Here is a 23,708-nt window from a genome sequence, read left to right as displayed (position 1 = left end):
GCTTTTGAAGATATCTGGGTAAGTCGCAAGTTATCCGGCCACTTTCAGGAATAGGTCTATAATTATCCAGCTAACTCAGCCAGATATTCGATATTTAGCTAAGTTAGCTGGATAATTGAACTCCTCCCCGGAAAACCATATTAACACCCCCTTTTTATCTGGCTAAATTATAGCCAGATAAATGGCTGAATATGCTAATGGTGCAATTCAGACGGATAACTTGAGTTATCCATCTAAATGGCTTTTGAACATGGACATCATAACAGATAAAAGGCAAAGATCAAATGACCCGCCAGCCTACCTAGGTGTTCCAGTCTATCCCAGCTGCCAGACACAGAAGCATGACTTCTTGTAAAATCTCTCTCTCTCCTTAAGGCATGTTTTGTTTCTTTGTCTTTGGTTGTGTACCTTCCTGGATAGTTGAGTATACAAGTCCCCATATGTAAGCCAAGTCTAAAATCCTCCCATATGTTTCACTAATAAGCTTAATAATAAATCTCAACAGCTAACAAGTGAGGCTGCTGCCTGGACATCTGGCTGCATAGGGCCCACGGAGCTGCTAGATGGTATCCGGTCACACCAACCTATCATCAGCATTGAGCCAGCTGGCTTCTGGAGAGCTGTAGCTTGCTGGTTCCAATCCAGCTACCCCGTGACCTGCAGTCTCTCTAGGTCATGTTTACTTTACGTACTCTTTGTTTCTTATTGCCTCTCCTCTGGAGAGAACAACAGGTGGGTTTTGTGAAACTGCAACCTCCCAACTCTATTCTTCCCTCTGTTCTCTATACATGTCCCAAGCATTTACCATCACAATACTGGTTTCCATCACCTCTGCTGGTAGGTTATTCCAAATAGTACCAACTACAATCGCATGGCAGTTAATATAAACATATCTGTAGAACATGTGGCCTTCATACAACCTTGCACTGAACTGCACAAATTGATTTTATGACATGTTCTGATAAGTTGAATTATAAGCAGTCACTTGAGTTACACAGCAGAAAATTCTATTTTTCAAAGATTTTTCAAAAATGTAGTTAAAACACTTATCTCCAGTTGTGAAACGTATCACATCTTATAGAAAAAACACATTTCTGAAAATGTCTTATTTCACTTAGCTATTCATGGAAAACTTCACTGATGTGTGTTCACACTGACCCAATGTCTGGGTGAAAATTACCTGCACAAGGTCAGAGGTTGGGTCCTTTTTTTTCTGCTCAGCAATCTACATTTGTTCTCTGTAAAATGAGTATCTTACCGTACTTGCTCCTTGAAACATAGGCAGCAAAGTTAGATCTTTGCTTTATATCAATTTTCAAAAAGCTAGGGCTATTCCTGATAACACCTCTCAGCACCTTGCATCACAGCAATTCATATGATGCCAAAAGAGGAGAAATAGTTTTGAGGAAAACCTATCCTTCAATAGGAGCGATCAATTGACAGCAAGAGCTCCACTAACCACACACCAATGCATTTTTTTTTTTGAAAGCCAGATAAAAAAATCTGAACAAAAAAAAAAAAAAAAACAAAAACAAAAACAAAAAAGCATTTATTGCAGGAGAGGGTCACAGATCCTTAGGGAGGGTTGTTTCATAACAAATCATGTCTGGCTAAAGTCTGCATGCAGAACGGACACAGACTGTAGCCTGAATTGTCAAAGCATACTTATGACAAGTCCACACTGAAAGTTAGTGGGTGTGCGAAACCCTGCGCAGCACACACACACTTTAGAAAATTGAAAGTATGCCAGTAAATTATTTCCCTGCCCCAGCCCCAGTCTTCCTCCACCCCCCCGAATGCCTCTCTCCAGTGCACATAAATGTACGTGCAAAACTGAATTTCTGCTTATTTTATATATGCACAGCCCCTTCCCCGGGTCATTTTCAAATGCGCATTTACATGCGCCAAACCTTTTGAAACATTTAGCCCCAAGGATCAATTATGATCACCCCAGTCTCTATCACATAATGGGAAGAGAGGCATCTGCGATGCTAACATGGTATTGCTATTTCCTGCAAAGAAACAACTACCAATACACTAATGCCTTGCATTTACACAGATTTTTAGTCAAAGGGCCCCCCATGTACTTTACAATCCTAGACCCTCAGAAATATGCAAATAGCCACATTTTGGGCAACAGGCTTGTAGACCAACTTCCCAAATATTTTTTTTTCCTGATTTTGGAACAAACATCACCTTATTTAATAGGTGATTGGAATGAAACATCATTGCCGCACGTGACAAACTGAGCTCGTACTTCCACAGTAACCTGCATTATGCCGGGATGTCAACTTGCTCAAGACTCACTCTGCCTCACCACCCCTCCAGTCCAGACTGAAAAAAAAAGCTCACATACATTACGTTATATACAAGAATCAGTCAGCGTGCCATTTAGGTCGATCTTATCTTCTCCTCCAGCACTTTGCTGGGCCGTAAGCCTGGAGTATACTTCGAGTTGGTGCATCGCGCTCCCTTCTCTGGCCTTATTCAAATCCAGTCTAAAAAAAAACCACACTTTTTTTCGAAGCTGCCTTTAAATCCTAACCACTTCTCTACAATAAACACACATCCCATAGGCTTGTTTATCATGTGTGTGTGTTCTGACTGGATTTTAAGCTCTGTGGAGCGAGGACAAAATATTTGTACAATGCCGTGCATGTCTAGTAGCACTTTAGAAATGATTTAAGATAAATAAATAAATAAATAAATAAATAAAGTAGGCTGGGGACTAAACCCAGCGTTCCCACCAGTCTTGTGTCCCAGGGGCCCTACCGCCTCACGGCTTCTACATGGGCAACTGGGCCCTCACAGCTTATTGCCACCACCTTCACAGTCAGACCTAGATCTGGCCTCTCTTCCATTAGAAAAAGAGCCACAGGAGAAGGAAGGGAGTCTGTGAACAAGAAAAGGTCTGTGGGGGAGGGGGGGGGGAAGGGAGAGATGAGGGCAGTGTGAAAGTAGGAGGCTGGCAAGCGTGTGCTTAAATCTTTCCAAGCTGGCAAGCCCATTACCAGTTCAGAAAAAAATAAATTAAAAACAATACGGTTCCTTGCCCTGTCCCCAGAAGCACAATGAATTAGGATGAACATATAAAACCAATATCTTTGAGAATGTACAATGTGGGTTTGAAAGTATAAATTCATTTTTTGTTTTGTGCAAGTTTCATATTTAGGGCGGATCCTTACTTTTTACTACAAAAAAACACAACAATCCTGTACTCAAACCGGTAACAAAACGATAGCAGGATAGGAGACCATGGTGAGAAAGTGCTAAATTGTGATCAATTTCTCTACTGTAAGGGTGTCAGCAAGCTGGGAAGCCAGTGTAAGAGCACCTTTCAGGTGGATACCCGGTCTACTTAATCATCCACCCAAAGAGAACGATATGGGAAACAGTGTAGAAAAGAAATTTTTTAAAATATTTTTTCTTTGCAATTTAAAATCCTCTGTTCGGAGGCAAAAACAAGGTCACAATAATCATATGTCTGTATGCGTGCACAGTGATACTTCAAATGGCATGAACCCCAAGACAGAATAAACCCAGACATCAGCTGATGTTTTGGCAAACCCTGGTGAATATTAGTCACATATAATCAAACCGTCGGGGGGGGGGGGGGGGGGGCAACCAATTGCATGAACGGAAGAGAGGCGGTTGGTAAAAAAAAAAAAAAAAAAGTTTGCTTTCTCCTGCTATAGACACAGAGAACAACAAAGGCTGACTTTGGAGGAGGGGGAAAAAAGGCATTTTTGAAGATTTGTGAACATCCATGATGAATGCCTTAAGAAAGCAAAACAAATTAGGGTAGATTTTCAAAGGGTTACGCGCGTAACCCTTTAAAAAACGTACTCTTGCATAGGCTCGGTGGCACGCGCAAGCCCCAGGGCTTTCAAAAGGGGCGGTCCCGAGTTCTCTAGCACAGCGGCTGTGCTGGGGGTTGGCACACTGGTAGCTGGCCAGCGCAAACAAGTTACACCTGCCAGAGGCAGGCGTAACTCCTGCAATAAAGGTAGGAGGGGGGGATTTAGATAGGGTAGGGAGGAGCGAAAGGAAAGTTCCCTCCGAGGCCAGCCATCGAGCCTCTCCCCTAGGACTCAGCGCACGCAAGGTGCTCAAGTGGGCGCCCCCTTGCACGCGCTGACCCCGGATTTTATAACATGCGCGCGGCAGCACACGCGTGTTATAAAAATCGGGTGTACATTTGTGCGAGCCGGGTAGCGTGCACAAACGTGCCCTGCGTGTGTAAGATTAAAAATCTGCCCCATTGTGTATTAATGTTTTATTTAACATTTTTATATACCGAAATTCATGTAGACAATTACATATCACTTCGGTTTACAGTATAACAAACTAGCATGTAAGAATGCTTTTACATATAACAGGTATAAGATAACTTGGTGCCAAGTAACAGGGTCAAAGAACAATACAATTATAGGCTTTTAACGAGGGGCCAGCGAATTGGCTGTCTAAATGTCTGAATGAGATTTGGATAAACTAAGGGTAAAAGGTAAAAATGGAACCTAATTAGATTAGACATCTGTCAGGTTAGAGTACTAGCCTGAATTCTAGTCTATTGGGGTGAGAGTCATGACCTAGGAAGATCCTCTGAATGAAAGAAAAGCTTGGTCGAACAGCCAAGTTTTCAGTCTCTTTTTGAAGGTAGTATGGCATTGTTCTAGCCGGAGTTCTGGTGGAAGAGAGTTCCATTGTGCAGGGCCCGATGTGGATAGAGCTCGTTTTCTTAACGAAGATTTAATAGGTGGGGCAAGGTCGGTATTTCTATATGCCGACCTCACTGGTCTGGAGGGTAGATATAGCTGAAATGGGATATTGATCTCCAGTGGACTGATATTGTGGATGGTTTTGTACTTTGTACATTATTCTAAATTTAATTGGGAGCCAATGCAGATTCATTAGGATGGGAGTAATATGCTCTCTTTTGCTGGACTTTGTCAATATCCTGGCTGAGGCATTTTGCAACGTCTGTAAGGGTTTAATGGTGTTGGCTGGAAGGCCTAGTAGCAGGGAATTGCAATAGTCCATTTTTGAAAAGATAATTGCTGGTAGTACTACAATATGTTCAAGCCTAACCCCGGCTTGAGGCACATAAAATGTAAACAGGTATGGATATGCAGTCTCCAAATCTCTTCTCTGGTTACTGGGTTCTTGGGGGGGGGGGAGAAGAGTAGTTAAACAGACGCAGTGGACCGAACTCAGGTTATCCCAAGATGAATTCCTCTACTGAACAGGGAAACCTTTCCCTTCTGAGACCGAAAAGGCAATTTTTGAAAGCCCTACGTGCACTGAAACTGTGAGAAATATGTGCACAAGTAGGGCCGGCGCACACCAAATAGATTTTTAAAAAGCCACCCCTGCACACGTGTATCTCCCAATACTCGCACAAAAGTCAAAAAGTTTTAGAAAAGCAGGAGGAGAAGTGGGCTGGGCGCATCAGGGGAAATCCAAGAGATGTGCATGTAAACACACTTAATGCGCCCAGGCTCGCGCCGGGGTCCTCTGTCGCGTGAACTTTACTATTGCCATGGATGGAGTCTAGAAATAAAATAAAAATTTCTAGGCTAGTCAGCGGAGTTTTAAGGGTTTGTGCTAACGGGAAAAGGGAGACTATTGAATTAGAGGGGGGGGGGAGGGGTTGGAAGTCCTATCCCTTTCCTGGGCAAACTGGTGAAACTGGCAATGGCGCGCCCCTTTAAAAATCCCCCCCCCACTTAGGCGATGGAAGCGGGATTTACAAAAATGTGTGCACATCTGTACCTGCGTGCTCATTTAAAAGTTGCATTCTACCCCAAACCCTGGAAATGAGTTCAGGTCGAACTGGTTTTGGTGGTTCCAATAATGCCAAATCTATTTATTAAAAAAAAAAAAAAAAAAAAAGTACACAGCAGCAAAAATCACAAATTTCTTAGCAAAGAAAATTTAGTTCTGGTAAAATCCAGAACAGTTTATCTGTAACAGCACAGGTCATATCCAAATTCCAAAACTCAAGTAATGCAAGCAGACCCTCTTCGGTTGTCCCCTGTGAGAGAGTGCCCTAGTTTTCCCCCTATAAACCTGTTCAGGAGCAGGCTAGATGCCTGGTCCACCTTAAATCCCCTAAAGGGAGAATGCTCCATGGACCAGACCCTGTTGGGCAAGAGGAGCTCAAAGGGTGTGACCAGTTAGTAGGGAATAACAGCATTAGCCCAGCTGGGATAGAGAGGCCCTGTCCCTCCAGGATTGGAGCTCCTGAACCACACTGGGAAGTGTGTTGGAAAAAAAGACTGAACATAGGCAACAATTGTGAAGTTAAGTTTGCTGTTTGAATTAATAAAGAAACACAGAGAAATTCTTTCTGCTAGTCCTCACATATGGTTTCAGCAGTGGGATTTTTTTTTTCTCTAAACCTGGCACACAGAGAAACCCAAAGCCTCCAGAAGGGAGGGAGAAAGGTTTGCGTGGGCCTAGCCTGCCAGAACTTTGAAGGCACGCACTGCTGTAGTGGGCAGCAGAGCACACAGAAAAGTTTGTTTAAGAGGAAGAAAAGCTTGTTTCCTGTGGTGCCTACCAGAAGCAGCTGAAGGCAAAAAAAAAAAAAAAAGAGCAGAGTGAAACCACCTTTAAAGCAGAGAGTGGTCAGTGGGGCTTGGGAAAGGTTTTCTGTGGACTAAAAAGAGAAGCTCTGTCCAAAGTGAGGGCCTGCGCTAGCTTTACCCCTTATTCAGTAAGGGGTAATAGCACGTCCAACCCCCCCAAAACTAATAGCGCCCGCAACATGCAAATGCCCTATTAGTTATTCCCGCGTGATTCAGTAAATAAAATGTGCAGCCAAGCCGCACATTTTACTTTCAGAAATTGGTGCCTAACCAAAAGGTAGGTGTTAATTTCTGCTGGCACCAGGAAACTGCACAGAAAAGCAGTAAAAAACTGCTTTTCTGTACACCCTCCGACTTAATATCATGACGATATTAAATATGAGGTCCCAAAAGTTAAAAATAATTAAAAAATAAAAGTCATGTGATGCGGTGATCCTCTTTCATCGGAGCTCCGGGTGCTGGCCCTCAAAAAGCTAACGGCATGGAAAACCCGCTAAAATTTGCACGGGTGAACACCACGGCAACGAAATCTGCTGACCAGACTTAAATCGGCGATGTCAGCGAAGCCGCAACCTAAGGAAAAAGAAAAAAACTCAAGCCAGGCAGCACAGATCTTAAAATGGCCGACAGCAGACGGGCCTCAGAGCACAGGCTTGGACGACGCGACGGTCGCACGCCTGACTACATCGGTGGTGGCGGCACTGGAACATAAATTTGAAGGTATCACTGCAAATTTTACGGTGGTAAAAGAATCTTTAGGAGATATTGGGCGCCGCATTGAGATAGGAGGGCAGGATCGTGGCTGTAGAAGATCAGCAGGCTCTCGCTACTCGGGTGTCTACACTGGAAAATTTGGTGAAGGAGGCTGATAAACTAGAAGACCTAGAAAACAGAGCTAGGCGCAACAACTTAAAATTTATGGGGTTACCCGAAATAGTGCAGGAGATGGACTTGAAAAATCTATTGGAGACCTGGCTCCCTGAAGCTTTGCAGAAAAAAAAAAAAAAAAAAAAAAAAAAAATCGGCCCGCGGCTTGAAAACCAGACCCTCAATTTTGCCGGCGTCCGGTTTCTAACCTGTGGCTGTCAACGGGTTTGAGAACAGATGCCGGCAAAATTGAGCATCGGCTGTCAGACTCGCTGGCAGCCGCCGCTCCTTTCAGAAAAGAGGCGCTAGGGATGCGCTAATCTCCCTAGCACCTCTTTTTACCTTGGGCTCTAATTTGAATATTTTTTTTTACTGAATCGCGCACACAGGAGAGTGGCCTGGGCGCTCGCCCGCTCCTTTTACTGTATTGGCCTGTATGTGTAGAGGATAAGTACATGTAGAGGTTAGGGACATTTACATACCTAAAGGTCACAATTTTGGGACCAAGGTCACAAGCTTTTCTTTAAATCTAAAGTTATTGTAGTGTTAATTTTACAGTTTCATGCAGAAAACTAGCTTATTTAATAAATAGATTTATACAAACTTCAATTCTAATGCAAAGTGGCTACTATAAAATGCAATGGATGATTTCAGGAAAACCTATGGAACAATTTTACATTGTGATATGATAGCAAACCAATGTACCCTTACTGTATAATACAGTTATATAAATGTTTATCATCATTTCAGATGGGAGCTCTTACAACTCCATGTGGAAAAAGTAAAGTGGTGTTTTCATAATCTTAGAGCTAGATTTAAGGATCATTGGGGAGGGGAAAAAAAAAATACTGTGAAAACAGAAACTTCTTCAAAAACCACTGTGGGACATTTTATCCCATAAAAGCACGAGCAGCGAGCTGTAAGCATTAACTGGAGCAAAATTCCCTTCACATTTTTATGGCTCCAGGGTAAAGAGCAGCAAAGTATACATTTGTTCCATTATTAGCTGCCATCAACAAGAGGGAAAAGGGCCACATTGCATGGACACAGAGGTGAATATTCAAAAAGTATTTATCTGGACAGTTTCTGAGTTATCCGGACAAATGCAGATATTTTGAAAATCACTTGCAAATGACCCAGCTAAATTTCATCCAGATAAACTGTAGCTGAATAGGAGGGTGAGGCTGTTTTGGGGGCATTCTAAGCTGGAGCTGTTAGCTGAATAAAATTATCCTGCTAATTGCGATATTTTAAAATTAGAAGAACAAGTTATTTGGCTAACTCAAGATATGGCAGAGTGCAAGCTTAAAGTTATCCAAGAATGTGTTTCCAGATAACTTTAACCTTAATAAACTATATTCAAAGAATACAGCCAATTAAGTGAAACCTAACTGGCAATATTCAGAAGTAGCTGGTAAGATTTCAAGTTATAGCTGAATAACATTTTTTTATTCAAGGATGTTAAGCGGGACCTTTAGCCTACTGATCATTCCTTAAGCTGGATAAAGTTATGTATCTGGGTTTCTAAATACTGACCTCCCAAGGCTTAAATAAATATGCTTTCCTTTTTAATTAATGAGAAAAACCCTTGATAAAAAAGCAGGCATTAAATTACTGCCACTGAAGTATATATGGTCAATTTGATCCGAGAGGGAAGGTAAAAGTTACTGCAGTTTTAAAAGTGGTAAGTTGCTTTTAAACTCCTACATGTCAGCAACCTTTTACTGTATGTATGCTGTCATTTTTATATCTTTAGGCAATAGTTCAATGTAGCCTGGTTTTTCTGGGAGGGTGTGAAAGCCAACCAGATTTACACAAAAAAAAAAAAACCCCCACAAAAAAAACCTTCAGTAAATTAAATAAGCCAAGCTTTTAGCTCTCTGGAAAGTTCATTTTGTGAGCAGAAAGAGTTAAGGTGAAGGGCTGCCTTGCCAAACAGGTGTTCATTGTTCCTAAAGATTTTGCTTTATTTCCAAGTAGAGAGATGCAGTAGTTACAGCAGAAAAGGAGTCTACTTAAAACCATTAAATGGTCTTTTACTCCTCTTACTCTGCGCCTCTCTGCTTTCAAGAACAGACTGTCCACTTTTGTCAAGTTAAACTCAGACAGGAAGTATTAATTGAACAATTAGATGGTTGCTTTTGTCATACACTCTCTACAGCAATGACCTGCCTAAGATTCTCTCTACTAGCTACTACAGTTGTGCTTATAAGTTAACATACCCCTGGCAGAATTTGTAAGATGTGTAGTAGTCTAAAAACATGAATGATCAGACAAATAACATGTCTGTTAGTTTTGTGATTCAAATTAGATTATGTGTCACAGAATAGCACAAATATTAAACATACATTAGCAATGAGGGAAATAATAAAATGGTCCTGTTCAAAAGTTTGCAGACCCTTAGTTCTTAATATTGTGCATTGCCTCCTTTTGCAATGACAGAAAGCAGTCTTTTGTGATAGCTGTGAATGAGGCCCTTTATTTTCTCATGTGGTAAAGCTGCTCATTCCTCTTGGCAAAAAGCCTCCAGATCCTGTAACTTATTTGGTGGTCGAGCATGAACTGCATGTGTGAGTTCTCCCCAAAGTGGCTCAATGATGCTGAGGTCAGGAGACAGGGATGGCCACTGCAGAATCTTCACCTTCTTCTGCTGCAGCCACTGAAGGTAGACTTAGCCTTATGTTTCAGATGTTGTCATGGGGGGGGGGGGGGGGGGAAACAAAACACCCAATGTCCAAATTTGGGGTCTGACGCATGGAGATAATCTGCATAGAGAGGAAGTTAGAACCAGCCAGTGGTGCATTCAAGGATCCATCTGGGCATATCTTACAATGATTTGGCCGTTTACATTACGTCAATGAAGTCTGATCAAGTTTACTCATGACAGCAGTAGAACACTGCAAAAATAAATGAATAAGGGCAGGAGAGGGAGGCCTGGCCAACAATTGCATTTAATACCTGGACAGCATGTCCTAACCCTTAGAGTAACCTGCATGGTACAGTAGTTGCAACCTTCAACGCCTTGCTGGGAATAACCGGATGGACCACTTTGTTTTTTATCTGCCAATATTTACTATGTTTCTAAGTAGCTTAGACAGAGAAAAGAAAGGAAGTGGGGGAAGGGAAGAAGAGAAAGGGGAAAGAAAAGTTGAAGGAGAAGTGAAGTAGAGAGCAAAAGACGTCAAAGAAAATAAAGATAAGCAAAAATAGAAAAAAATGGTTTAAAAAAGTAGCTTTAGAGAGTTTAAGGAAAACATTTGAGTAACACCTAAATTGGTTTGAGTTTTTTTCCCCAACTTTTTAATCCCTGTATATTCCATTCCAAAACTCATTCACCAGTAATACAAAAAACAGAAGTTTAATAGAGGCCGATGCAATACAGTGCGCTCACACGAGCGCACTGTTTAACCCGCTGTCGGACGCGGGTTAAATAGGCGCTAATCAACCCCCTAATGCAATAGGGGGATTAGCGCCTATTTAACCCTCGTCCAACGCGGAGTGAATGAGATAGCGCTCATCACATGCAAATGCATGTGAATGAGGCTATTATTCATTCTGCATTCAAAAAAATAAATGTGCGCCTCAGAAACACATTTATTGCTCAAATATTAACACCTGCCTGGAGTTACATAGCCTGTATGGAAACCAGTACATGGACATCTGAGAAAACATTGTGCTATGCTATTGGAGACCTGCACCTTTTCAATAGGCCCTTCCATGGCTTCCTTACATCCAACAAGCTCTCACGTACGTTCAAGCCATTGAGATTCTATAGTACATGTAGTCTGTTGGGGGCAGCAAGATTAAGCATATCCTCCAGTTCCAGGAACTCTCAAATAGAGGCCCCTATAGTTAAAATGCAATGGTCAATTTTCGCAGTGGAAAAGGGTAAACAGTGGAGTGCCTCAGGGATCTGAACTTGGACCCATGTATATATATATATATATATAGGAATAGGATGAGTGAGGTTATCAAATTTACGGACGATAAAATTATTCAGAGTAGTTAAATCACAAGCAGATGGTGATATATTACATGAGGACCTTGCAAAACTGGAAGATTGGGCATCCAAATGGCAAATGAAATTTAATGTGGACAAGTGCAAGGTGTTGCATATAGGGAAAAATAACCCTTGCTGTAGTTACATGTTAGGTTCCATATTAGGAGCTACCACCCAGGAAAGAGATCTAGGTATCATAGTGGATAATACTTTAAAATAGTCAGCTCAGTGTGCTGCAGCAATCAAAAAAGCAAACAAACAATGTTAGGAATTATTAGGAAGGGAATGGTTAATAAATTGGAAAATGTCATAATGCCTCTATACCGCTCCATGGTGAGACCGCACCTTGAATACTGTGTACAATTCTGGTCGCCACATCTCAAAAAAAATATAGTTGCGATGGAAAAGGTACAGAGAAGGGCAACCAAAATGATAAAGGGGATGGAACAGCTCCCCTATGAGGAAAGGCTGAAGAGGTTAGGGCTGTTCAGCTTGGAGAAGAGACGGCTGATGGGGAATATGAGAGGTCTTGAACGAGTAGATGTGAATTGGTTATTTACACTTTCGAATAATATAAGGAATAGGGGGCAATTCCATGAAGTTAGCAAGTAGCACATTTAAGACTAATCGGAGAAAATTATTTTTCACTCAACGCACAATAAAGCTCTGGTATTTGTTGCCAGGGGATGTGGTTAGTGCAGTTAGTGTAGCTGGGTTCAGTTCTTGGATGGATAAGTTCTTGGAGGAGAAGTCCATTAACAGCTATTAATCAAGTTGACTTAGGGAATAGCCACTGCTATTAATTGCATCAGTAACATGGGATCTTCTTAGTGTTTGGGTAATTGCCAGGTTCTTGTGGCCTGGTTTGGTCTCTGTTGGAAACAGGATGCTGGGCTTGATGGACCCTTGGTCTGAGCCAGCATGGCAATTTCTTATGCAAACATGCATACACACCTGTCATCACACCTCCTCGCTAATCCTACCAGTAGGGTGAAGTGTGTGGAAGGGGTGTAGGAGGCTGAGTAGGGGTGTATATGGCTGGGGGGTCCTCTTTCGCCCCTTCCATTCTCCACTTTGTCCCAGACTCCTCACTGTCAGGCTGATGCAATAAAGTGCGCGTGGCCTAGCACGCGGGTTTACATGCAGCTGGACAAGCGTTTGACACGCTAGACTAGCGCCTGATGCAATGAAGTAGATTAGCGTGTCCAAAACAAGTAGCTGATAGCCTCATCTACATGGAATTTACATGTAAGGGGCACTATCAGCTAGTACCCCCTCCCCATACAGAAAATGGCTGGGCACCGAACATGCACTTTTAACGCAACAAATTTAACTACAGCCCTGGAGCTGGCATTAAATCAATCCACGAGTCAAGGACTCAGGAGAAATTTTAAAAAATTGTGTCCTGTGTAGTTCCTACCTTTATTCTTAAACACCTAGGAGCAGATTTTCAAGGGTTACGCGCGTAACCCCAAAAACCTGCTCCTGCGCGCGCGAACCTATTTTGCATAGGCTCGGGGACACGTGTATGTCCTGGGGCTTGAAAAAAGGGGCGGGGAGTGGGCGGGACTGAGGCCTCCGGCATAGCTGTCGTGCCTGCGCGTGCAACCTACACCTGCCCGGAGGCAGGCGCAACTTGGATAACAAAGGTATGGGGGGGCGGGTTAGGTAGGGGGAAGGGAAGGGAGGAAGGAAAGTTCCCTCAGAGGCTGCTGGGATTTCGGAGCGGCCTCAGAGGGAACAGGGAAAGCCATCGGGGCTCCCCTAGGCTCAGCGCGTGCAAGGTGCACAAGTGTGCATGCCGACCCCGGATTTTATAACATGTGCGCGGCTGCATGCGAATGTTATAAAATCGGGCGTAGATTTTTGCGCACAAATCTACACCCATGTGTAGTTTTTAAAATCTGGCCCCTATTGCTTTCCGCATTTAAAAATAAAGGTATAATGTAATAGCTTCATAAAAAAATTAAAAAAAAAAAAAATTCTGGGTGCATAATATACAGGCCCAATAGACCAGCTCCAGGCCGATTTCGCCCCTTGTTATTCTGCGTGTATACTGGGCATCCAGAAATCAACCTGAAGCAGGATAAAACAGACGCTCTTATTGCGCGCCCATTGCAATTGTGGGTGCACAGTCACTTTTTTCTGAGCATCTTATGCATTTGAGTGGTAGGGACACATAATTCTTCCCTAGCATGTCCTTTTTAACACAGCAGCTCCTGGATGCCCAGGAGAGGCGTCTGTGCTCATGTTAGGGAAACAGGAGCTCAATCCGACCGCCCATTTTTACCCGACTTATTGCATCAGCCCCTGTGTGGAGAAGTGATGGCTGATGTCTGCACATTGCCTCCTTTCCTCTTCCATGTTGTGGCTGCCTCCTCTCCTCCTCCCCCCAATGCGCATACATGCATTTGTGGGGGGAGGGGCACACTCATCTTCACACCTCTCCTCTCTTTCCATTTTCCGTGTGCGCGTGTTAAAGGGGTTTGAAGGAGAGTAGTTGTGCACGTGCACAGTCTTTCCCGCTCATGCATGCCACATTGTAGTGATCTCCAGGTATTTGGTGGCAGGGTGGAATTGTAGAGAAGGGGTATCGGGGGGGGGGGGGGGGGGGGGAAGAAAAGGCAAGTGTCTGAGGTGAGCGTGAATATAACTAGGGGTATTCCTTCCTCCTTGTATGCTCCACTTTGTCCCCTCTTCACCCCTGTGTGAAGGGAGGTGGTGGCGGCACTGGGATCTGTGCGTGCATGAGTATAAATACTTTGCTTTCCACACCCCTTCACACTCCATTTTGTAGCCTTCACATTCTCCTCATCCCCCCACCTGTGTGCATGTGGTGGTGAGGCCACTTTTTCCCTTTCCGTTCTATGTGTGGCCATGGGAAGGGGGGGGGGGGGGGGGAGGTCAGCATCTGCATGCACTGTTTCTCCCTTTCCCCAAACTCCTTGGTTTGTTCTCCTCTCCTCCCCTGTATGTAGGAGATAGTAATGTAGGTGAGAGACAGACATTCTCAAGAAAGAATTAGGGATGGGTGGGTATGTTCCCACTCACCACTGCATATAGATTGGGGGGGGGGGGGCGCCATGTACCTCCACTTCACCCCTCCCCTGATCTCACTCACCTACTAAAACATTTTTACAGCATTACTGTACAAACTCACCTCCCCCTCACTTCATCTGTCACCTACCTCCCTCCCCCCAAAACTCCTCTTCCAATCCCCCCTCCCCCCCATGTAATCCCTTACCCTTGCTCTTTCATCTCAGGCCGCTACCTACTGTAACCTGGGCACTTCGGGTTACCAGTAAGCCCCGGGTTTTTAGCGACAATGTCAGCTAGTCAGGAGGAGGAGGAGGAGGATGGATGGAGTTGGGAGGTCCGTGCAGATGCAGCCCCTCCTTCTGCGGGGTTTGCCATGGGTCATCCCACTTGTAATACTATATAACAGGGTCCTCGCTACAGCTTGGGAGGCAGTCCTTTAGGTTTAGTACTGAGTTCAGATGGTAGATGGGAGATGGATTTTTATTATTTTACAGGCCCAGCTGGCGCCAGCCAAGCAAGTCCCGGCCAGGATCAGGAGCAGTTCCTTTCCAGTGCACAACCTGTCTAGATGGGTTATTCCCCTCCGAGTCATTTTTTTGGAACTTTTATTCTAAGTATTGGGGCTTCTCTGGATCCTGGGAATAGTGAACCCTAGCTTTGGGCAGTCCTGCACCCCCCTTCTGAGCCTTGATGAGGAAGGGGATGCAGAGACCTTACTGGGAGCCACGCCAGAGCTTTTCTGAGTATTGTAAACCTAATTTCAAAATCCAGGTCAGAAGTTCTGACTGCTCTTCTATCCTTGCTGGGAGCCTTAAGCGTCCTGCTCCTGGGGCTCCTCCCATCGGGAGACTACGAGCGAGAGCGCGGATTTTCTCTCTCTGTGCAGAGACTGCCACAAAATATCCTTGCCAGCTGAAGAGGGTGGTTCTGCCCATCAAAAGAACATCCTGCCCACCTGGGGTCCCTATTTTTCCAAGTCCTGGGGAGTAGGAATTTCCCGTACAGATTCAGGAGAAAAATTGTAGCAAAAGAGAAATCTTTGTGCTGCTGTGAATTCAGAGTGCGCCAGTTTTTTGTTTTTTTTTTAATTGTTTTCATCAGTAAATATTCGTTTGGACACTGACCCAGTGACTCCAGTCTCTTTGGCACACCCAGCACACTGTGGGACAGACATACACTGGTTGCCCCAAGGAAATAAAAAGGAGACAAGGAAGCCACCCTTAGCACTCGAGTGAGTCATCCCCCCCATCCTCCAAGGATCCAAGCCCTGGAAGGAAGAGTCAGTGTTAAAAGTAGCCTGGGAGGGTTCCTGTCCCCACGAGAACAAACATTTTTATGGCCTCAATCGTAGTTGCCTGCACCCAGAGTTGGGGTTGTTCTATTAATGGTGAGAACTGGGAAGCCCCTCCAGCCTTTCCATTTTTTTTTTTTTTTTTTTTTAAAGTACCAGTGGTCCCATTTGGTTCTATTTTTCCCCCCCCCCCCCAAGGAGTTTAATATTTTTTTCAGCAAAATGCCTTGTGATTTGATTTTACTCCGGTCACAAGACTGCTTGAGACTAACAGTGATCTCTACATGCTTTCTGGGATTTTTAAATTTGTACAAATAAAGGGTCATAAGTCGAAAGTAATATGACTTTACTGGAATAATTTACTACAACTGACCAACTTTCAAAAGCAATGTCCCCTTGGTCTGGTCAGTGAAGAAACAGCACAATTACAACTGGGTTTAAATGGAACAGAGTCAGCTAGGCTTTAGCTTGTCTGCATAAACCATTACCGCTCAGTAAAGATGTGAGGGAGGAGCTTGACAGAAGCAACAGTAATAGTAAAAAACTTTTACACTTCAAAAAGACCTGTAGGATCTAATAGTGGGCGAGGAAGCCACCCTCCTTTCTTACAGTCAAAGTAGTTCACAGGTGTTTCTCTAAACATGTTTGTTCAACTTAAATTTCAAATGATTTTGCAGTCTTGCATGCTTGTAAAATTTCCTTTAAGTATCCTGATTGCTGGAACAAGGGCATGATCTTCCTTTGAGATAATGTGGTGTCACTTTGTTCTCTCTAATGTTTTATTGTCTGTGAAAATGTACTCTTGTCCTCAGGTTTTGTCTTGTTTCTCCTAAGAAAAAACATCCTTCATCTCATTTTTTTTTTTTTTTTTTTGCATTGAATAGGTTAAGCTACATGCATGGAGAAGCATAATGTCAACACAATTTTCAATATCATTCCCATGCGGGCAGCAGCAGGACCCTGTGATATGGAATTTTAAGATTAAAAAAAACTATTTGTTTCATTATCCACAGGCACAGTATCAAAGAAAAGTGCAGATTGATTAGATCCTTACTTCTTGGGTTTCTTGACTTTTTTTTTTTGTGCCTGGATGGCATCGCTGCTATTGGAAGTGAGAAGGAACAATTCCAGATCAAAGTGAAGCATACACACTGCTAAACATCATCTGATGAATACTGATATGCCAGAGCTAATTTACATTTGGGGTAAGCAGTCAAGCCACGCATTTTACTCTCAGAAATTAACACCTGTCCAGGGGTAGGCCTTAACTTAGAAAGCACCAGGAAAAGTGTATAGAAAAGCAGAAGAAAAAAAACCCCTGCTTTTCTGTACACCTTCCGACTTAATATCATAGCGATATTAAGTCAGAGGCACCAAAAAAAAAAAAAGAAAAAAAAAAAAAACTTGCCTGTCGGCGGGTTTGAAAACAGATGCTCAATTTTGCCAGCGTCCATTTTCTGAACCCATGGCCGTTAGTGGATTTGAAAACAGTCGCTGGTAAATTAAGCATCGGTTGTCGGATCAGCTGACAGCCGCTGCTTCCACTAATAAGGAGACACTAAGGATGCACCATTGTCCCTAGCAAGACCGGAGCCTTGCAAAGAGAATTTAATGAATTGGCTGATTATATCCAATTGATTAGCCCTTGTTAATTGTAACTGCATCTCTTCATCACGTTTATTTATGTTTTTGGTTGTATTTCTCACACCCCAGTTTTGCTGTAAACCGACATGATGTGAACGTGTTCTCGAATGCCGGTATAAAAAAACCTTAAATAAATAAATTAAATTAAAATTAAATTCTCTTTCCAAGCAGGGCCGGAGGAACCACTAGGCGAGCTAAGCCTGTGCCTAGGGCACCGAGATATAGGGGGCGCCGCTGCCACTCGCAGCCACTTCAGGCGGCAGCAAAATTCTGCCCCACCCCTGTCTTAATGAATGAAATTCCCAAAGAAAAAGTGAATAAAATCAATAAGGCTGTAAAAGGAGGGATAATCAGGGGCTAAGACTGAAAAGCAGCCTCAAAAAAAAAAAAAAAAAAAAAAAAAAAAGTGGTGTGTTTTTAGACTGGATTTAAATAAGGCAATAGAGGGAGCAGGACACAGACTCAGGAAGCCTATTCCAGGCATACAGTGCTGCCAGGGGTGGTGGCAGAGAGCATAAATAGGAGTAACTTGCCCAATGAGCTGCATCCAAACAGCTAATTTATCTCAAACCACAGTCAGTGCAGTTATACTGCAACTGCCCCCCAACCCGGTATGAAGTTATGAAATGAAACTACACACACACAATTATCAAATCACAGGAGGCTAACATGATTCACTATAGTTCATGTTTTTCTCTAATCTCCTTGAACAATGAACTCACAAGCCAATACTGCACTTAAAGAAACAGCTTAAGGTAAATTCCATGCTACTGTTGCTAGTAATAGCAGTGGCTATTTTCTAAGTCAACTTAATTAATAGCAGGTAATGGACTTCTCCTCCAAGAACGTATCCAATCCTTTCTTAAACACAGCTACATTAACTGCACTAACCACATCTTTTGGCAACAAATTCCAGAGCTTAATTGTGCGTTGAGGGAAAAAGAACTGATTAGTTTTATTTTTTTTTTATTGGGTTTTTCAAACATAACAGATTCAATATTAGTACATAAGAAGAGCACATCAGTTTGTATCACCCTACAGTTCACTGAGTTGAATAATAAGCTGGATAATAAACAGGGTTAATTAACAAGCAGATGAGTATACTGTATATAGAGCTCGGCTTAGTAGTACTTTCCCCTCTCAACAACCCCCTCCCCCATTCCCCCTCCCTCTTTTCCCGTCACTGAGGCTAGACAGTTCTTAGTTTGGAATTTAAATTTGAAACGTGAAACATGAAACAGTACAAGACACCACTACCGAATTTCTATAAAAATAGTTTGTACAGATGCAATCTCAGCATTTATGAGGGAGATTTCGATAATAATGAATAGGAATAAACCTTTGGCAGCAGGCAAAAAAAAAAACACATAGTAAACAATAAATTGTGACCTGGAATTTAGAAGAGAGTTTTGGTTACGGAATGCTCCCCCTACCACTGTGTGGGCTTCCATATGTTTAATACTGTGTGCCATTGAGTTGTTATAATCCCAACTCTATCATGGGTATACCGGAAACTAAGATGTTTTGGGTGCTAGGTGATTAAAGAGTGGTTCCCAGATTCCTGTCATTATAGCTACCTTCTTTGGGGGAAGTGTTTTTAGCCACTATATACTCCAGGGCACTGAGATGGAGTAGTTTTTTGAACCAAAACTCTACGCTTGGCAAAGTCTCATCTAACCATTGGGTGAGGATAACTTTTTTTCCCAGAAGGCCTACTCGTTGAAGAAACAACATAACCTGTGTAGCGGGTTCCCCACGTAAAGGAACTGGTGAGCTGAACAACCAAAACATTTGGGTCGTTGGGCAAAGGGATGTCAAGCATTTGAGAACATATATCCGTGACTTGCTGCCAGAAGTGGAATACCTTGGGGCAGTCCCAGAAACAGTGTTCATATGTACTGCTGGCTGTTTGGCATTTTTTACAGGCTGCAGTAGGTGTTAATTTGAATTGGTGTGCTTGTGAAGGAGATATGTACATATGCCAGAGAAATTTATAATTAGTTTCTCTAAGCAGTATGTTATCGGAAACTTCTGATAAAGTGATAAACAAATGCTTGAATTCTAAGGAAAGTTGAAATTTCGGCCAAGTAGCCCATTTCGCATATAAGCATACCAGATGTTCTAATGTACCACATGTAGCCAGTATCTTTAATACAAGGTGATGTTTGGGCGCTGATTGGAGGTGTGGTAAAAGACATCTTGTAGCCGTTTTAAATAAGGTGTGGGAGAGAAACAGCGTTCACCTTGTCTAATATAATGTCGTAATTGTAAATAAGAAAAAAAATCAGAAGCTGGCAAATCATATTGATTCCTCAAGGACTGGAAGTCGTATAACTGTTGTGTCTTGGTATCATACATTTGGTAGATGTACTTAAGGCCTTTGCACTGCCACTTGTGAAACACTGAATGTGTATGACCTGGTAGGAAGTGTGGGTTAGAAGTTATAGTGATTAGTGGGGTTAGGCGATGTGGTATTTGCAGTAGTTTTCCAAGGCAGGACCATGTTCTTCGGCAGGTTTGCAAGAGGGTATGTACCTTAAGGTTCTCAGATGTGTGCATAGTCAACCTGTAACAAGAGGTTCAAAATAGGACCTCGATATCATTGGGCTATACTCTGGCAGGGAACAAAAACTGAGGTGTCAAGGAGCCAGTCTCTAGTTAGTCTAATGTTACAAGCCATGTTATACCAAGATAGATTGGGACATCCGAGGCCCCCGTCAGAGAGTGGTTTGTATAGTGTGGCCATAGAGAGAGTCTAGCTTTCTTATTTCTCCACAAAAATTTGCGGATTGCAGTGGTAATACTCTTAGTGTCCTGGCGAGTTAGCCAAAGTGGTATCATTTGAAATGCCTATAAACATTTTGGTAAAAGAATCATTTTAAAGATTTGTATCCTGCCCACTAAAGAAAGCGGTAGATTTTTCCACTGTATCAAATGTTGTCAATAAGGGTTTTATATTAGCGTTATAAAGGTCTGCTATCCGAATTGGGATTTTAATACCTAGATATTTTAAATGCGATGTAACCCATCTTAATGGGAAAACCCCTGGCCATGTAGACTGTAACGTACCAGTGATTTCTATCGCCTCTGACTTTTCCTGGTTAATTTTTAATCCAGCGAACGTTCCAAACCATAGTTGTAATCGAAGTACTTCCTGGAGGGATTCTAAGGGGTTAAGTAGGAAGACCAATACATCGTCAGCAAAAGCCGCCACTGTAAAAATATGGTCTGGTCCCCCAAACCCTGTAAATGTGTGGGCTCTCAGCTATCTTTCTCAGGAGTGGATCTTTAGAGAGTATATACAACAAAGGCGACAACGGACATTTATTTATTTATTTTATTTAAGTTTTTTTATATACCAACATTCAAGACGATAGTCCCATCATGCTGGTTCACAAGAAACAGGAGTGCAGAGTATAATAAATAAACTTAACAACTTGAACATTAGTGCAGAAAAGCAGTTACATGTAACAAGGAAATATAGCGACATCCCTGTCGCACTCCTCTACGATCAGTTCATCTCCAGAGATAAATTTATTAGCTACAATTCGCGATATTGGGTTGGAGTACAACAGGGATATGTAGTCCAAAAAGGCTCCGTCAAAACCTAAGCGACGTAGTGCAAAAAACATGTAATTCCAGGAAACACAGTCGAAAGCCTTTTCAGAGTCAAATCCAACTACTAATGCGGGGGTTCCATTAGAACTGCAAATTTGCAAAGCTGTGATTAATTTGAGCATGTTGGAGTTGGCTTTTCGACCTTTGACAAATCCTACTTGATATGGGGCGATTAAATGAGATAAGATGACGTTTAATCGGTCAGCCAGTACCTTGGCAAGGAGTTTTAAATCACAGTTTAATAAGGAAATGGGCCTATAAGAGCCCGGGTGTAGCAAATCTTTGCCTGGCTTTGGGAGAACAGTAATGTGTGCCAAATTGAAGTCTCTGGGGAATTTGCGGTGGGTCAGTCCATCTTGATAAAAATTCACAAGGGGGTCCACTACTTGCGATCGTAGTATCTTATAAAAGTCATATGAAAACCCATCAGGTCCGGGAGACTTGCCCGGATTTACGGCTGCTATAGCATTTAGTACTTCTATGGTTTGTAACGGTCTATTCAAATATTTAAGTTGAGCTGATGTCAATTTGGTGTGAGATAAATCTTGAAAAAAGAGGACTCAATGGGGTTGTGATCTGTGGCATCGTCGGTATATAAGTGTTCATAAAATTTCCTAAAAACTTCACAGATTTCTGGTTTGTTAGATACAAGATTCCCTTTACTATCTTTCATTTGGGGGATAAAATGTTTGAGGTCTAGCCGCCCGAACTAAATTTGCCATTAGTTTGCCTGTTTTGTTCCCAAATTGAAACAACCGCTGCTCCCCCTTATATAGTTGTTGTGCTCTGGTATGTAACGTCGTGTTTAATTGATTTAGTGTCCTATAATACCCTTGCATTGGAAGATGCAACATTGTGGTTAGTTTCTGCTTATGTGATTGCAATTGCTTCCCTAGTTGTATAATGTCCTTGTCTAGATTTTTTTGATAAGCTTGTGTATATGAAATGATTTCACCGCAAAGGACTACCTTGGCCGTCTCCCAAAAAAGTTGAGGGGTGTCTACATGTTGTTGGTTATGTAAAGCAAAGGCATCCCATTTTTCCTTTAAAAAAGTATGAAATTTGCTATCATTCCGCAAGTGCATAGGGAATCGCCATATTCATGCTTCTGGTCCTATGGAGTTAGTATTAAGGGTCTTGGAGACCGGCGAGTGATCTGATATAACTTGTGCCTCGAGATACCAAAATATAATCTATTCGGGAGAGGGAGTTGTGTGCTCTGGATATATCATTGGGGTGTAAAGTCCTCCAGATATCTAATAGACCCAATTGATTGCATATATAAGCTATTCCTCTTAGTTTTTTCCCCTTGCCCTCTGAGTATTGGGGGGCTCTTGTCCATTGATTGATCATGAACACAGTTAAAATCCCCCATTATAAGTAATACTCCTTGTGAACGCACTAGCAAGGTGGTCCGTAAATTTTCAAAAAAGGAATGAGAGTATTCATTTGGTGCATATACACTGCATATTGTGAGAAGTACATGATTCCAAGTGCCAATGACTATGACGAAAAGCCCATTATCATCTATTATTTGATCAATGATATGGAAGTTAATGCTTCTATTAATTAATAGTGCCACTCCCGCAACACAAAGACCCACCCATTCCTGCTTTAATTTTGCACTTTGTGCGGAAAGGTGCGTTTCCTGCAAGCATGCAACATCTGTGTGTAATCGTTTGAGGTGTGAAAGAATTTTCTTTTGCTTAATGGGCATCCCCAAGCCATTGACATTCCAGGATACCAACTTACCCATGAACTATAGAAGCAAGACAAAGTGAGCCAAGGCTCCTGGAACCCTCCTTTACAAGCAAGCTTGAGGGCCCCCATCATAGCCCCCAAACTCCACCTAGAGAAACCAGTACCTGTGTTATGAGAAAGATAAGGCATGATTTGTATAATAAGAGTGAAGAACTTTTTAAGGCGAGGATGTACAAAAACATCATTCCATACCTGACTATACCCAAATGCCATCAGTGATCGGTTGTTACCCTCCCCCCCACCTCCCTCATTAGTAAAAACCCCCCTATTCCCTAAAACCCATCCCCAAAGTGAATGGTTTCCCACCACCTATGTGGTTTGAAGATCATGTGTGGTGCATGTGTACAGGTGCCTCACCACCACCCCAAATAGCAGAGAGGTAGTCTACCCTCCCCCCGCAAGTTACTTTAATTATTTAACAATGTCATTGAGTTCCAATTGCAGTATACTTCTCAGCCAATATTGGTCTTGGGTATCATCTCTGGTCTGGACGTCTCCATCAAGGTGTGTCTGGTACCTCATACGGGAATTCGTCCCTCTGTGGAATAAATCCAGGAACAAGGCATCTAGTAGAATCTGGACGACTTCTGATTAGTTCCATAGAAAGACTCCCCAGCCTAATCTGCAACATGGCATGACAGAGGTCAGTGCTAAAGCTTTCTACAAAAAGTGTTGTTGGAGCCAGGAACTGACCCCGGGACAGGCTTCTCATATGGGTAATTTGCTGGTGGTGTCTATATGGGATGGTAGCAGTCCTGCGATGGAGATCTAAATATTCAGCGCGATTCCAGCATGTGAAGAGTGGAATGAATATCGGTGTCCTGATACCATAGTAAAAGAAAACTTGGGTTCCATTTTCAACACTGTCTCTGTATGGAGTATCGCGCAAAACCGCGCT

The 23,708-nt window shown here is 42.7% G+C and overlaps 1 protein-coding gene across 3 annotated transcripts in view; it reads right to left on the bottom strand.

The window, feature by feature from the left end:
- Window positions 1-23,708, bottom strand: part of ATP8B1 (ATPase phospholipid transporting 8B1) — a 275,982-nt gene that overhangs the window by 198,639 nt on the left and 53,635 nt on the right. The window contains exon 2 of one of the 3 annotated variants that reach the window (XM_029579621.1): window positions 2,357-2,498. The exons of the other annotated variants lie outside the window; for them this stretch is intronic. The gene's annotated coding sequence lies outside the window, so the exon portion shown is untranslated. The remainder of the gene's footprint in view (window positions 1-2,356; window positions 2,499-23,708) is intronic. 3 annotated transcript variants of the gene reach the window in all.

Source organism: Rhinatrema bivittatum, chromosome 1 (genome assembly GCF_901001135.1).
Source record: "Rhinatrema bivittatum chromosome 1, aRhiBiv1.1, whole genome shotgun sequence".
NCBI classification, from domain to species: domain Eukaryota; kingdom Metazoa; phylum Chordata; class Amphibia; order Gymnophiona; family Rhinatrematidae; genus Rhinatrema; species Rhinatrema bivittatum.
The sequence above is the reverse complement of the archived record's forward strand: the minus strand, read 5'-3'. Positions and strand labels throughout refer to the sequence as shown.